General features: G+C 39.4%; 1 protein-coding gene across 16 annotated transcripts in view; it reads left to right on the top strand.

Annotated features, from left to right (window-relative positions):
• Positions 1 to 17,109, top strand: part of LOC127966579 (hornerin) — a 129,996-nt gene that overhangs the window by 94,167 nt on the left and 18,720 nt on the right. The gene's annotated exons all lie outside the window — the stretch shown is intronic.

Genomic DNA, 17,109 nt, shown 5'->3' with positions numbered 1-17,109 from the left:
AACATGTTGCACTGCTGAAAGAGGGGTGTAATATAAACGTGTTGCACTGCTGGAGGAGGGGTGTAGACTAATGTAAACATGTTTCAATGCTGGAGGAGGGGTGTAGACTAATGTAAACATGTTGCACTGCTGGAGGAGGGGTGTAGACTAATGTAAACATGTTGCACTGCTGGAGGAGGGGTGTAGACTAATGTAAATGTGTTGCACTGCTGGAGGAGGGGTGTAGAGAAATGTAAACATGTTGCACTGCTGGAGAAGGGGTGTAGACTAATGTAAATGTGAGTAGGGGCCCGAAAATGATTCAAGCCCAGGGGCCCCTACCATCCTAATTCCTGCCTTGCTTATACAATGTTCTTATCAGTCTTTTCAACCAAAAAATGACAATTCCGCCACTGGTTTGGACTTACTCCACTAGTTTTCCTAGAGTTAATTCTTACTCCTCCTGGTTTACTCTCCCTCTGGATGTATGTGTCCTCATGGCCATACATCATACTTGTTTGTGCCATCCTTGACATATTCTTGAAAGTCACCCAAAGTTCACTAGTTCAGGGTTCCTCAAATCTTTCCATTTTGCTGCAGAGTTTGGCTCCAACCCTGATCAAACTCCCCTACCTGTGATTTTCTAATGATCTTAAAGACATTGATTAGCATGCACAGGTGTGTTTGATTAGGGTTAGAGCTAAAGGAAAGTGCAAGAAAGTGGATCTCGTTGACCAGATTTGAGGATCCCTGCTCCAGTTTGTTGATGCTGCCAAATACAAAGTACCATACTTGCCCATTAGAGGGCATCTAAGACTCACAGTCTATTTTAAGATATCCAATATTGAAGCATTCATCCAAACAATCACCAAATTGATCAGTATAATGATGAACATAAGGCAAACTGAACAGTTTAAATTATTCATGATGGACTTACTGTCTGACTTAAAACAGCATGCGATGACAGTCACATCTGTGCTTATAAAGGTATAGGTCTATAGTTTTTTTTTTCAATTTGGAAAATTTAAATTTATTATATTTTTTAGACATTATTAAACCAAATAATTAATAGACTATGATTAACGTTATTAATGCATCATTACATTAATCTAATATATATATATATATATATATATATATATATATATATATATATATACACACACACACACACACACACACACACACACACACATATAAATATATATATATATATTTCATCAAGCACGGTGAGTAATGGCTTCTCCTACAATTGTTATTTGCACCTCTTGCCACATGTACAGTTTATCTATCTCTGTCGCTGATGAGGGATTCACATGTGATAAATGCAGGGAAACAGTTAGGCTGACAGAGAAGATTTCAGAATTAGAGACACGCATCCAAACTTTAATTGAGGACAGTAAGAATGTTAGGGCTCTAGATATGGCTTTGGATGCGTCTGGCTCAGGGATTCCTGTACATTGTCCGGTTCCAGCAGAGCCCCTGCAGCAGGGCAACTGGGTGACGGTGAGGCAGCGTAGTCGTGGGTCAAAACACCGCTCTTCTGTTCCGATCAAAACATTAAACAGGTTCTCCCCACTCAGTGATGCACCCACTGAGAAACCTGATGAAAGTGCTCTAGTTATTGGTGATTCTATTGTACGGAACGTGAATATAGAGACACCAGCCACCATAGTCAAATGTTTACCGGGAGCCAGAGCGCCTGACATCTTGGCAAATTTAAAAGTGCTGGCTAATGCTAAACGTAAATACAGTAAGATTGTTATTCATGCCGGCGCTAATGATGTTCGACTTCGCCAGTCGGAGATCACTAAAAATAACTTTAAAGAGGTGTGTGAACTTGCAAGCACGATGTCAGACACTGTAATATGCTCTGGTCCCCTCCCTGCTTACCGTGGTGATGAGATGCATAGCAGATTGTCATCACTCAATGGCTGGATGTCTAAGTGGTGCCCACAGAATAACATAGGTTATATAGACAATTGGACGAGCTTTTGGGGCAGACCTGACCTGTTTAAAAGAGATGGTCTTCATCCCTCCTGGGGTGGCGCCACTCTTCTGTCTAGAAATATGGCAAATAGTCTTAGTGTTTATACTTGACTAACTGGGGCCCAGGTCAGGAAGCAGACAGACTGGCTAAACCGACCGTCTGCTAGCTGCCTCCCGTCACAGAGGTCAGTTAATTCTCAGCACATAGAGACTCTTTCACCTAGATATCACACTATAGAGACTGTGTCTGTTCCACGAACTAGAAAATACAAAAAACGTCCAAACCAAGTTAAGGTTAACAATTTAATTGAGGTTCAACAAATAAAAAAACAAATGCAATATGGATAAACAAATGATAAAGATTGGCTTATTGAATATCAGATCCATTTCTACGAAAACACTTTTTGTAAATAATATGATAACTGATCATAATATAGATGTGCTCTGCTTGACAGAAACCTGGCTAAAACCTGATGATTACATTATTTTAAATGAGTCCACCCCCCAAGATTATTGTTATAAACACGAGCCGCGTCTAAAAGGCAAAGGGGGAGGTGTTGCTTCAATTTATAATAACGTTTTCAGGATTTCTCAGAGGGCAGGCTTCAAGTATAACTCGTTTGAAGTAATGGTGCTTCATATAACATTATCCAGAGAAACCAATGTTAATGATAAATCCCCTGTTATGTTTGTACTGGCTACTGTATACAGGCCACCAGGGCACCATACAGACTTTATTAAAGAGTTTGGTGATTTTACATCCGAGTTAGTTCTGGCTGCAGATAAAGTCTTAATAGTTGGTGATTTTAATATCCATGTCGATAATGAAAAAGATGTATTGGGATCAGCATTTATAGACACTCTGAACTCTATTGGTGTTAGACAACACGTTTCAGGACCTACTCATTGTCGAAATCATACTCTAGATTTAATACTGTCACATGGAATTGATGTTGATAGTGTTGAAATTATTCAGCCAAGTGATGATATCTCAGATCATTATTTAGTTCTGTGTAAACTTCATATAGCCAAAATTGTAAATTCTACTTCTTGTTACAAGTATCGAAGAACCATCACTTCTACCACAAAAGACAGCTTTTTAAGTTATCTTCCTGATGTATCCGAATTCCTTAGCATATCCAAAACCTCAGAACAACTTGATGATGTAACAGAAACTATGGACTCTCTCTTTTCTAGCACTTTAAATACAGTTGCTCCTTAAGGTTAAGGAAAACAGTTTGACACCATGGTATAATGAGCATACTCGCACCCTAAAGAGAGCAGCCCGAAAAATGGAGCGCAGCTGGAGGAAAACAAAACTAGAGGTATTTCGTATTGCTTGGCGGGAAAGTAGCATATCCTACCGAAAAGCATTAAAAACTGCTAGATCTGATTACTTTTCTTCTCTTTTAGAAGAAAACAAACATAACCCCAGGTATTTATTCAATACAGTGGCTAAATTAACGAAAAATAAAGCCTCAACAAGTGTTGACATTTCCCAACACCACAGCAGTAATGACTTTATGAACTACTTTAGTTCTAAAATCGATACTATTAGAGATAAAATTGCAACCATTCAGCCGTCAGCTACAGTTTCGCATCAGACAGTGCACTATAGACCCCCTGAGGAACAGTTCCACTCATTCTCTACTATAGGAGAGGAAGAATTGTATAAACTTGTTAAATCATCTAAACTTACAACATGTATGTTAGACCCTATACCATCTAAGCTCTTAAAAGAGGTGCTTCCAGAAGTCATAGGTCCTCTTCTGACTATTATTAATTCCTCATTGTTATTAGGACATGTCCCCAAAACCTTCAAACTGGCTGTTATTAAGCCTCTCATAAAAAAGCCACAACTTGACCCCAGAGAACTAGTTAATTATAGACCAATCTCGAATCTCCCTTTTCTGTCCAAGATACTAGAAAAGGTGGTATCCTCACAATTATATTCCTTCTTAGAGAAAAATGGTATATGTGAGGATTTCCAGTCAGGATTTAGACCGTATCATAGTACTGAAACTGCTCTCCTTAGAGTTACAAATGATCTGCTCTTATCATCTGATTGTGGGTGTATCTCTCTATTAGTTTTATTGGATCTTAGTGCTGCGTTTGACACAATTGACCACAACATTCTTTTGCATAGACTTGAACACTTTGTTGGCATCAGTGGAAGTGCATTAGCATGGTTTAAATCGTACTTATATGACCGCCATCAGTTTGTAGCAGTGAATGAAGATGTATCATATCGATCACAAGTGCAGTATGGAGTACCTCAAGGCTCAGTTCTAGGGCCGCTACTCTTCACGCTTTATATGTTACCCTTGGGAGATATCATCAGGAAACATGGTGTTAGCTTTCACTGTTATGCTGATGATACGCAGCTCTATATTTCCTCGCAGCCCGGTGAAACACACCAATTTGAAAAACTAATGGAATGCATAGTCGATATAAAAAATTGGATGACGAGTAATTTCTTACTGCTAAATTCAGAAAAAACAGAGGTGTTAATCATAGGGCCTAAAAACTCTGCTTGTAATAACCTAGAACACTGTCTAAGACTTGATGGTTGCTCTGTCAATTCTTCGTCATCAGTTAGGAACCTAGGTGTGCTACTTGATCGCAATCTTTCCTTAGAAAGCCACGTTTCTAGCATTTGTAAAACTGCATTTTTCCATCTCAAAAATATATCTAAATTACGGCCTATGCTCTCAATGTCAAATGCAGAAATGTTAATCCATGCATTTATGACTTCAAGGTTAGACTACTGTAATGCTTTATTGGGTGGTTGTTCTGCACGCTTGGTAAACAAACTACAGCTAGTCCAAAATGCAGCAGCAAGAGTTCTTACTAGAACCAGGAAGTATGACCATATTAGCCCGGTCCTGTCCACACTGCACTGGCTCCCTATCAAACATCGTATAGATTTTAAAATATTGCTTATTACTTATAAAGCCCTGAATGGTTTAGCACCTCAGTATTTGAATGAGTTCCTCTTACATTATACTCCTCTACGTCCGCTACGTTCTCAAAACTCAGGCAATTTGATAATACCTAGAATATCAAAATCAACTGCGGGCGGCAGATCCTTTTCCTATTTGGCGCCTAAACTCTGGAATAACCTACCTAACATTGTTCGGGAGGCAGACACACTCTTGCAGTTTAAATCTAGATTAAAGACCCATCTCTTTAACCTGGCTTACACATAACATACTAATATGCTTTTAATATCCAAATCCGTTAAAGGATTTTTAGGCTGCATTAATTAGGTAAACCGGAACCGGAAACACTTCACATAACACCGTACTTTCTACATCATTAGAAGAATGGCATCTACGCTAATATTTGTCTGTTTCTCTCTTGTTCCGAGGTCACCGTGGCCACCAGATCCAGTCTGTGTCCAGATCAGAGGGTCACTGCAGTCACCCGGATCCAGTACGTATCCAGACCAGATGGTGGATCAGCACCTAGAAAGGACCTCTACTGCCCTGAAAGACAGCGGAGACCAGGACAACTAGAGCCCCAGATACAGATCCCCTGTAAAGACCTTGTCTCAGAGGAGCACCAGGACAAGACCACAGGAAACAGATGATTCTTCTGCACAATCTGACTTTGCTGCAGCCTGGAATTGAACTACTGGTTTCGTCTGGTCAGAGGAGAACTGGCCCCCCAACTGAGCCTGGTTTCTCCCAAGGTTTTTTTCTCCATTCTGTCACCGATGGAGTTTCGGTTCCTTGCCGCTGTCGCCTCTGGCTTGCTTAGTTGGGGTCACTTCATCTACAGCGATATCATTGACTTGATTGCAAATAAATGCACAGACACTATTTCAACTGAACAGAGATGACATCAATGAATTCAATGATGAACTGCCTTTAACTATCATTTTGCATTATTGAGACACTGTTTTCCAAATGAATGTTGTTCAGTGCTTTGGCGCAATGTATTTTGTTTAAAGCACTATATAAATAAAGGTGATTGATTGATTGATATATATATATATATATATATATATATATATATATATATATATATATATATATCAGCGGCAGAGTTGTCAAAAAAGTGATCTCTGGTTCAGAACAACTGCTTAAGGCACACCGACATCCTGAAGAGTTTTTTCTTTTCTTTTTTTTTTCTTTTTTTTTTAATAAATGAACTAATCAAATAATAATATAAACTCTGTTTTGTTGCAAATTCACTGTAGGTCCAGATCCAAAACACAGAGTAACTTAACCAAACCTCAATGCATTTCTGTGTAGCACTTAAAAATAGGGTTTTCAGGGTTTTATTGTTATTATTGTTGTGGTTCATTATTATTTATTGTTATTTTGTACATACTAAAAAGAATGGCCATATTTTCTGTATCTGTAACTTTACAATGGAAATGAAACAAGGAGCATTTAATATCTAAGAGCCTTTATTTTCTGAATTGACCAAAACCTTGCACAGCATTATATAAATCCGAAATCCCTTTCAATATTTCACTCTCATCAAACAGGGGAAATACATTCAAATGACAATAGGACCTATAGCAGATCTGTAACAATCCCAAAGCTGTATTTTATTGCATATGTTTACTGATACTGATGGCTATAGATGAAAAGCCAAGCAACCCGCAACTTAAAACTTTTACTAATAAAACTCATCCCTATCATATAACATCTGCCAAATTGTCTTTAAACAGATATTATAAGGTTGGGTCAGAAATTTTCTTCAAACTTGTTGGAGTCACAGTCATTGTTTCTTGTCAAGATCAGTCATTCCCCTCCACCGGCCTCATTCTTTCCAGAAGGATTCCAGTTTATATACAGCTGCAGAGATTGTACTTTGAATGATGATGTACAGTATTGTTCAAAATAATAGCAGTACAATGTGACTAACCAGAATAATCAAGGTTTTTCGTATATTTTTTTATTGCTACGTGGCAAACAAGTTACCAGTAGGTTCAGTAGATTCTCAGAAAACAAATGAGACCCAGCATTCATGATATGCACGCTCTTAAGGCTGTGCAATTGGGCAATTAGTTGAATTAGTTGAAAGGGGTGTGTTCAAAAAAATAGCAGTGTGGCATTCAATCACTGAGGTCATCAATTTTGTGAAGAAACAGGTGTGAATCAGGTGGCCCCTATTTAAGGATGAAGCCAACACTTGTTGAACATGCATTTGAAAGCTGAGGAAAATGGGTCGTTCAAGACATTGTTCAGAAGAACAGCGTACTTTGATTAAAAAGTTGATTAGAGAGGGGAAAACCTATAAAGAGGTGCAAAAAATGATAGGCTGTTCAGCTAAAATGATCTCCAATGCCTTAAAATGGAGAGCAAAACCAGAGAGACGTGGAAGAAAACGGAAGACAACCATCAAAATGGATAGAAGAATAACCAGAATGGCAAAGGCTCAGCCAATGATCACCTCCAGGATGATCAAAGACAGTCTGGAGTTACCTGTAAGTACTGTGACAGTTAGAAGACGTCTGTGTGAAGCTAATCTATTTTCAAGAATCCCCCGCAAAGTCCCTCTGTTAAAAAAAAGGTTGACTCCATGCCACACAGTGAAGTGAAGTGACATTCAGCCAAGTATGGTGACCCATACTCAGAATTTGTGCTCTGCATTTAACCCATCCGAAATGCACACACACAGAGCAGTGAACACACACACACACACTGTGAGCACACACCCGGAGCAGTGGGCAGCCATTTATGCTGCGGCGCCCGGGGAGCAGTTGGGGGTTCGATGCCTTGCTCAAGGGCATCTAAGTCGTGGTATTGAAGGTGGAGAGAGAGCTGTTCATGCACTCCCCCACCCACAATTCCGTCCGGCCCGAGACTAGAACCCACAACCCTTCGATTGGGAGTCCAACCCTCTAACCATTAGGCCACGACTTCCATCTCACGACTTTTGAGATGTCAAGCAGTTTTAAAAAACTGTGGTCATACAACTAAATATTAGTTTAGTGATTCACAGGATTGCTAAATCCCAGAAAAAAAAATGTTTGTACAAAATAGTTTTGAGTTTGTACAGTCAAAGGTAGACACTGCTATTTTTTTGAACACACCCCTTTCAACTAATTGACCAATTGCACAGCCTTAAGAGCGTGCATATCATGAATGCTGGGTCTTGTTTGTTTTCTGACAATCTACTGAACCTACTGGTAACTTGTTTGCCACGTAGCAATAAAAAATATACTAAAAACCTTGATTATTCTGGTTAGTCACATTGTACTGCTATTATTTTGAACAATACTGTACCTAGCTGGCAATAACCAATCAAGTCACTAAGATACAAGGGCTTGGGTTGGGCCAAGTAAAAAGTCCAATCAAATAATTTCAAGGGAAACTGAAAAAGTTGTGTCCCAATAGTTGTCAGGGTTTTGGAAGCAATTTTGAAAAGCCACAAATCAATGTTGAGATGAAACTCCAATGGGGACACCAGAATTGTACATAGGTGTGAAATGCAAGAGCCTCTGTAGGTGTGAAAAAGTCCCCAGACAAAATCTTTGATGGTATTATTTTCCATAGCAACAAATGGCTGTACCGTAGTAGCATACATCAGCATGATACATCTGAATTGGTATCATTCCGGAAGCATGAGAGTTCTTCAAGGCCGGCGCATCGAGCCTCCCTTCAGAGCCAAAGTCAGTGTATTTGTGCTGGGGCTTTGGGAAGGTTACGACCTTAAGCTTAGCTTTGTGGCACCCCACGGCTTGTTGACAATTGCAGTGCAACAGGGTTTTTGAAGGTGATCAGGTTGTGGCGTTTTCCACAGGTTCCCATAGGTCAACAATTGGCAGTGAGAGGTCTCTGGAGAAAGGTTCCGGGCGAGTTTCAGCATGCGACGGGAGCACAGACCACCTTGTCGGTTGAGGTACGCAACGGTCGCTGTGTTGTCCGTTCGAACCAGCACATGCTTGCCTTGTAAATTACCTTTGAGGGGGTTCAAGGCAAGGTGCACTGCTAACAACTCTAGGCAATTGATGTGCCACTGCAGCTGCGGGCCGTCCAAACACCTGAAACTGCATGCCCATAAAGCCAGTGCTCGAGCGGTGAGTGCCACTGCGGCTGCCATATGCCCCAGGAGCCTCTGAAAAAGTTCTAGCGGGACTGAGCTCCTGCCCTTGAATGTATTCAAGCAGGCTAGCACCAATTGCACACGCGCCACTGTGAGGCGTGCTGTCTGTTCAACAGAATCTAACTCCATACCGAGAAAAGAGCATGGGAAAGCACACGCACGGATTATGAATTTGTGGGTACAGATTCAAAAAACAAAGTTACGTTTTACAAAATCTAAGAGCACGGAATGGAAATTTGTGGGCATGATTTGTTAAACCAAGGGAGCAGTTTAAGAATTTGTGAGTACGGTTTATAAAATGAGGGGACGGATTGCAAAACTGTCGCCACAGATTGATTACTTTTCTCCTACAGTTGACGTGCCGGGCTCTGTACTCTTGTGTGTTGTCTGCTCACCGGGCTTTGTTACACCTTTTATATGTAGCCACATAGCTCCACCGGCATCCTGCGACATAACTCCAGCAGGGCAGCTAGCTGCCTCTTTGTTTCTGTCACTAGCGCGCAAGTGCAAGGCAACACTGTGTGCATGTAATACTCATGGGAGTTGTAGTGTCACACTGCAATATGGATTATTTCAGATGACTTTTAAACACTACAATTATTCAACCCGCCAAAGTGGCTAGTTTGAGTCACTGTGTTACCCACCACAAGCAAAATCCACCTATATTTGGTCGGTGTTAATGTCAAGCCCTGTATCAATCAATCAATCACCTTTATTTATATAGTGCTTTAAACAAAATACATTGCGTCAAAGCACTGAACAACATTCATTTGGAAAACAGTGTGTCAATAATGCAAAATGATAGTTAAAGGCAGTTCATCATTGAATTCAGTTATGTCATCTCTGTTCAGTTTAAATAGTGTCTGTGCATTTATTTGCAATCAAGTCAATGATATCGCTGTAGATGAAGTGACCCCAACTAAGCAAGCCAGAGGCGACAGCGGCAAGGAACCGAAACTCCATCGGTGCCAGAATGGAGAAAAAAACCTTGGGAGAGACCAGGCTCAGTCGGGGGGCCAGTTCTCCTCTGACCAGAAGAAACCAGTAGTTTAATTCCAGACTGCATCAAAGTCAGATTGTGCAGAAGAATCATCTGTTTCCTGTGGTCTTGTCCTGGTGGTCCTCTGAGACAAGGTATTTACAGGGAATCTGTATCTGGGCTCTAGTTGTCCTGGTCTTCGCTGTCTTTCAGGGCAGTAGAGGTCCTTTCTAGGTGCTGATCCACCATCATGTCTGGATACGTACTGGATCCGGATGACTGCAGTGACCCTCTGGTCTGGATACAGACTGGATCTGGTGGCCACGGTGGCCACGGTGACCTCGGAACAAGAGAGAAACAGACAAATATTAGCGTAGATGCCATTCTTCTAATGATGTAGAAGGCACATGTTATGTGAAGTGTTTCCGGTTCCGGTTTACCTTATTAATGCAGCCTAAAAATCCTTTAACGGATTTGGATATTAAAAGCATATTAGTATGTTATGTGTATGCCAGGTTAAAGAGATGGGTCTTTAATCTAGATTTAAACTGCAAGAGTGTGTCTGCCTCCCGAACAATGTTAGGTAGGTTATTCCAGAGTTTAGGGCCAAATAGGAAAAGGACCTGCCGCCCGCAGTTGATTTTGATATTCTAGGTATTATCAAATTGAGTTTTGAGAACGTAGCGGACGTAGAGGAGTATAATGTAAAAGGAGCTCATTCAAATACTGAGGTGCTAAACCATTCAGGGCTTTATAAGTAATAAGCAATATTTTAAAATCTATACGATGTTTGATAGGGAGCCAGTGCAGCGATGACAGGACCGGGCTAATATGGTCATACTTCCTGGTTCTAGTAAGAACTCTTGCTGCTGCATTTTGGACTAGCTGTAGTTTGTTTACTAAGTGTGTAGAGCAACCACCCAATAAGGCATTACAATAATCTAACCTTGAAGTGATAAATGCATAGATTAACATTTCTGCATTTGACACTGAGAGCATAGGCCGTATATATAGATATATTTTTGAGATGGAAAAATGCAGTTTTACAAATGCTAGAAATGTGGCTTTCTAAGGAAAGATTGTGATCAAATAGCACACCTAGGTTCCTAACTGATGACGAAGAATTGACAGAGCAACCATGAAATCTTAGACAGTGTTCTAGGTTATTATAAGCAGAGTTTTTAGGTCCTATAATTAACACCTCTGTTTTTTCTGAATTTAGCAGTAAGAAATTACTCGTCATCCAATTTTTTATATCGACTATGCATTCCATTAGTTTTTCAAATTGGTGTGTTTCACCGGGCCGCAAAGAAATATAGAGCTGAGTATCATCAGCATAACAGTGAAAGCTAACACCATGTTTCCTGATGATATCTCCCAAGGGTAACATATAAAGCATGAAGAGTAGCGGCCCTAGTACTGAGCCTTGAGTTAATCCATACTGCACTTGTGATCGATATGATACATCTTCATTCACTGCTACGAACTGATGGCGGTCATATAAGTACGATTTAAACCATGCTAATGCACTTCCACTGATGCCAACAAAGTGTTCAAGTCTATGCAAAAGAATGCTGTGGTCAATTGTGTCAAACGCAGCACTAAGATCCAATAAAACTAATAGAGAGATACACCCACGATCAGATGATAAGAGCAGATCATTTGTAACTCTAAGGAGAGCAGTCTCAGTACTATGATACAGTCTAAATCCTGACTGGAAATCCTCACATATACCATTTTTCTCTAAGAAGGAATGTAATTGTGAGGATACCACCTTTTCTAGTATCTTGGACAGAAAAGGGAGATTCGAGATTGGTCTATAATTAACTAGTTCTTTGGGGTCAAGTTGTGTTTTTTTTATGAGAGGCTTAATTACAGCCAGTTTGAAAGTTTTGGGGACATATCCTAATGACAATGAGGAATTAATAATAGTCAAAAGAGGACCTGTGACTTCTGGACCTCTTTTAGGAGATTAGATGGTATAGGGTCTAAAATACAGTATTGTTCAAAATAATAGCAGTACAATGTGACTAACCAGAATAATCAAGGTTTTTCGTATATTTTTTTATTGCTACGTGGCAAACAAGTTACCAGTAGGTTCAGTAGATTCTCAGAAAACAAATGAGACCCAGCATTCATGATATGCACGCTCTTAAGGCTGTGCAATTGGGCAATTAGTTGAATTAGTTGAAAGGGGTGTGTTCAAAAAAATAGCAGTGTGACATTCAATCACTGAGGTCATCAATTTTGTGAAGAAACAGGTGTGAATCAGGTGGCCCCTATTTAAGGATGAAGCCAACACTTGTTGAACATGCATTTGAAAGCTGAGGAAAATGGGTCGTTCAAGACATTGTTCAGAAGAACAGCGTACTTTGATTAAAAAGTTGATTAGAGAGGGGAAAACCTATAAAGAGGTGCAAAAAATGATAGGCTGTTCAGCTAAAATGATCTCCAATGCCTTAAAATGGAGAGCAAAACCAGAGAGACGTGGAAGAAAACGGAAGACAACCATCAAAATGGATAGAAGAATAACCAGAATGGCAAAAGCTCAGCCAATGATCACCTCCAGGATGATCAAAGACAGTCTGGAGTTACCTGTAAGTACTGTGACAGTTAGAAGACGTCTGTGTGAAGCTAATCTATTTTCAAGAATCCCCCGCAAAGTCCCTCTCTTAAAAAAAAGGCATGTGCAGAAGAGGTTACAATTTGCCAAAGAACACATCAACTGGCCTAAAGAGAAATGGAGGAACATTTTGTGGACTGATGAGAGTAAAATTGTTATTTTTGGGTCCAAGGGCCACAGGCAGTTTGTGAGACGACCCCCAAACTCTGAATTCAAGCCACAGTACACAGTGAAGACAGTGAAGCATGGAGGTGCAAGCATCATGATATGGGCATGTTTCTCCTACTATGGTGTTGGGCCTATTTATCGCATACCAGGGATCATGGATCAGTTTGCATATGTTAAAATACTTGAAGAGGTCATGTTGCCCTATGCTGAAGAGGACATGCCCTTGAAATGGTTGTTTCAACAAGACAATGACCCAAAACACACTAGTAAACGGGCAAAGTCTTGGTTCCAAACCAACAAAATTAATGTTATAGAGTGGCCAGCCCAATCTCCAGACCTTAATCCAATTGAGAACTTGTGGGGTGATATCAAAAATGCTGTTTCTGAAGCAAAACCAAGAAATGTGAATGAATTGTGGAATGTTGTTAAAGAATCATGGAGTGGAATAACAGCTGAGAGGTGCCACAAGTTGGTTGACTCCATGCCACACAGATGTCAAGCAGTTTTAAAAAACTGTGGTCATACAACTAAATATTAGTTTAGTGATTCACAGGATTGCTAAATCCCAGAAAAAAAAAAAATGTTTGTACAAAATAGTTTTGAGTTTGTACAGTCAAAGGTAGACACTGCTATTTTTTTGAACACAGCCCTTTCAACTAATTGCCCAATTGCACAGCCTTAAGAGCGTGCATATCATGAATGCTGGGTCTTGTTTGTTTTCTGACAATCTACTGAACCTACTGGTAACTTGTTTGCCACGTAGCAATAAAAAATATACTAAAAACCTTGATTATTCTGGTTAGTCACATTGTACTGCTATTATTTTGAACAATACTGTACATGTTGTTGGTTTAGATGATTTAACAAGTTTATACAATTCTTCCTCTCCTATAGTAGAGAATGAGTGGAAATGTTCCTCAGGGGGTCTATAGTGCACTGTCTGATGTGATACTGTAGCTGACGGCTGAATGGTTGCAATTTTATCTCTAATAGTATCGATTGTAGAAGTAAAGTAGTTCATAAAGTCATTACTGCTGTGGTGTTGGGAAATGTCAACACTTGTTGAGGCTTTATTTTTCGTTAATTTAGCCACTGTATTGAATAAATACCTGGGGATATGTTTGTTTTCTTCTAAAAGAGAAGAAAAGTAATCAGATCTAGCAGTTTTTAATGCTTTTCTGTAGGATATGTTACTTTCCCGCCAAGCAATACAAAATACCTCTAGTTTTGTTTTCCTCCAGCTGCGCTCCATTTTTCGGGCTGCTCTCTTTAGGGTGCGAGTATGCTCATTGTACCATGGTGTCAAACTGTTTTCCTTAACCTTCCTTAAGCGTAAAGGAGCAACTGTATTTAAAGTGCTAGAGAAGAGAGAGTCCATAGTTTCTGTTACATCATCAAGTTGTTCTGAGGTTTTGGATATGCTAAGGAATTTGGATACATCAGGAAGATAACTTAAAAAGCAGTCTTTTGTGGTAGAAGTGATGATTCTTCGAAACTTGTAACAAGAAGTAGAATTTACAATTTTGGCTATACGAAGTTTGCACAGAACTAAATAATGATCTGAGATATCATCACTTGGCTGAATAATTTCAACACTATCAACATCAATTCCATGTGACAGTATTAAATATAGAGTATGATTTCGACAATGAGTAGGTCCTGAAACATGTTGTCTAACACCAATAGAGTTCAGAATGTCTATAAATGCTGATCCCAATGCATCTTTTTCATTATCGACATGGATATTAAAATCACCAACTATTAAAACTTTATCTGCAGAGTATGCTACAATATGTAAGGATTAATTGACGATGGGCCGTTGAATTATTAGAAAAATATTGCACACATTATTTTTCTAATAATTTTATGGGCTGGAGTCAATTATTCCGCTTATACTACGGTTACCACACCTCAAGACATCGATTCGATGATTTATTTAAAGGGATTCGTCCGGTTTTTGTACTTAAATCGCTATTGTGAGTAGGACTATTTCTTCTGCATTTCATCGAATGCCTCTTTTACTAGTACCAAAACATCGTTTTAAAGCTGGTAATGGAGGCTTGAGCTGTTGATAGCATTCTAATGCAGTTATTAATTAAGTTATTAGAAAGAAAACGACAGAAAGAGAGAGAAAGAAAGAAAGAGAGAGAGCAAGAGAGAGAGAGCTTGTGTGAATTAGGCTAATGTACCTCTATGCGTTTCTAAACACTCTTCTGCTGCACCGTCTCTAAATTGCGCTGTTATTACATCGCTTGTGAGAAATGACATGTCAAGTCAAGTCAAGTCAACCTTTATTTATATAGCATGTTTAAAAACAACAGAGGTTGGGCCAAAGTGCTTTACAAATGAATAACATTTTTAAAAACAGTAAAAAAACACATAATTCTATCAACATCAACACATAATTTATAATCTATTCAAAGGCTACAGAGAACAGATATGTCTTCAAGGACGACTTAAAAATGGCTAAAGATGAAGATGACCTCACATAGAGAGGAAGACTATTCCACAATTTCGGACCCCTCACCGAAAAAGCGTGGTCACCCTTAGATTTATAGCGGCAGCGAGGAACCGTCAGTAACAGTTGGTCAGAGGACCTTAGTGCTCTAGTCGGAGAGTAAGGATTTAAAAGATCACTGATGTACTTGGGAGCAAGTCCAGATAATGCTTTGTAAACAAACATCAAAATTTTGAAATCCACCCTAAATTTGACCGGGAGCCAGTGCAAGTTTCTCAGAGCTGGGGTAATGTGATCGCTTTTCCTTAATCCAAGTAACAGTCTGGATGCAGCATTCTGAACAAGTTGTAAACAAGATAATGCATTTTGGGGCAAGCCACTGTACAGTGAATTACAATAATCTAACCTGGATGTAATAAATGAATGGATTACAATTTCCAAGTTAGAAGGGGAAAGCAAAGATTTAATTTTAGCAATTTGTCTCAGTTGGTAAAAACTGCTTTTTACAACGGCACTAATCTGCTTGTTGAAAAGAAGGGAGGAGTCAAAAATTACTCCAAGGTTCCTCACAGGGTCTTGTATGTTCGATGCTAACGGGCCTAGTTCGACGACTAGTCCAAGTTGACTGGACAAGGAGGATCCAAGAATCAGGACTTCCGTTTTGCTCTCATTTAATTGTAAAAAGTTATTTGCCAGCCACTGTTTTATATCTTTAAAACAATTTAATGCATTGTTAGATGCACGGTTCTTGTCTGTACTCACGGGAAAATAAAATTGGGAGTCGTCGGCATAGCAGTGATAGGATATACTATACTTCTGAAAGATGGAACTCAGGGGAAGCATGTACAATGAAAATAACAGGGGTCCCAAAATTGACCCCTGAGGGACACCACATTTTAACTGAGACGAAGCAGAAGAGAAATTGGCCATGTTCACAGAGAAAGTCCTTTCTTTTAAATAGGAAGAAAATCACTGAAGGGTTGTCCCATGAATGCCCACAATGCATTCTAAACATTTCAGAAGAATATCATAATCAACTGTATCAAACGCAGCACTGAGATCTAATAAAACTAGGACCACTGGCGAACCTGAATCTATAGATAATAAGATATCGTTTGTGACCCTAAGTAATGCAGATTCAGTGCTGTGCAAACATCTGAAACTAGACTGAAATGTATCCAAAATATTAAATGCATTTAAATAGGAGTAGAGCTGAGAGTAGACGACTCTCTCCAAAATCTTTGACATAAAAGGCAATTTGGAGATCGGTCTGTAATTATCATGTATTGCCGGATCCAGATAAGCTTTCTTCAAAAGGGGATGTATAATTGCATGCTTAAAGCTACTTGGCACAATGCCACTTGCTAATGAGCTGTTGACTATAGCTGTCACACTGGCATTAAGTGTCATAAAAACTTCTTTAAAAAGATGTGTAGGAAATGAATCCAGCTTATAGCTTGAACACTTCAGCTTAGCGACTATGTCTGGTATTTGTTCTGATGTAACTAGTTCGAAATTAGTCAGAGAACTGGTTACTGGAGTATTTTGAGGTTGATCAAATGTAACAGGAAGAGTTCCACATTTGATTTGCTCAATTTTATGAGTAAAAGAGTGTAGAAATAATTCACAGTTCTCTTTTGAAGCTTCCAGAACAATGTTTTCTGTTGGATTTAAAACCGAATTAATTGTCTTAAACAAAACTTTCGGTCTATTTGCATTTTCAGAGATCACTGTAGAAAAATAGTTGGCTTTTGCATCCTTAACAGCTCTCTGATAAGTTGTCAAACATTCTTTTAGGATGCCATAAGAGACTTGAAGCTTATCTCGTTTCCATTTTCGCTCAGCTAT

The sequence above is a fragment of the Carassius gibelio genome, chromosome A4, assembly GCF_023724105.1.
Source record: "Carassius gibelio isolate Cgi1373 ecotype wild population from Czech Republic chromosome A4, carGib1.2-hapl.c, whole genome shotgun sequence".
Lineage (NCBI taxonomy): Eukaryota > Metazoa > Chordata > Actinopteri > Cypriniformes > Cyprinidae > Carassius > Carassius gibelio.
The sequence above is the reverse complement of the archived record's forward strand: the minus strand, read 5'-3'. Positions and strand labels throughout refer to the sequence as shown.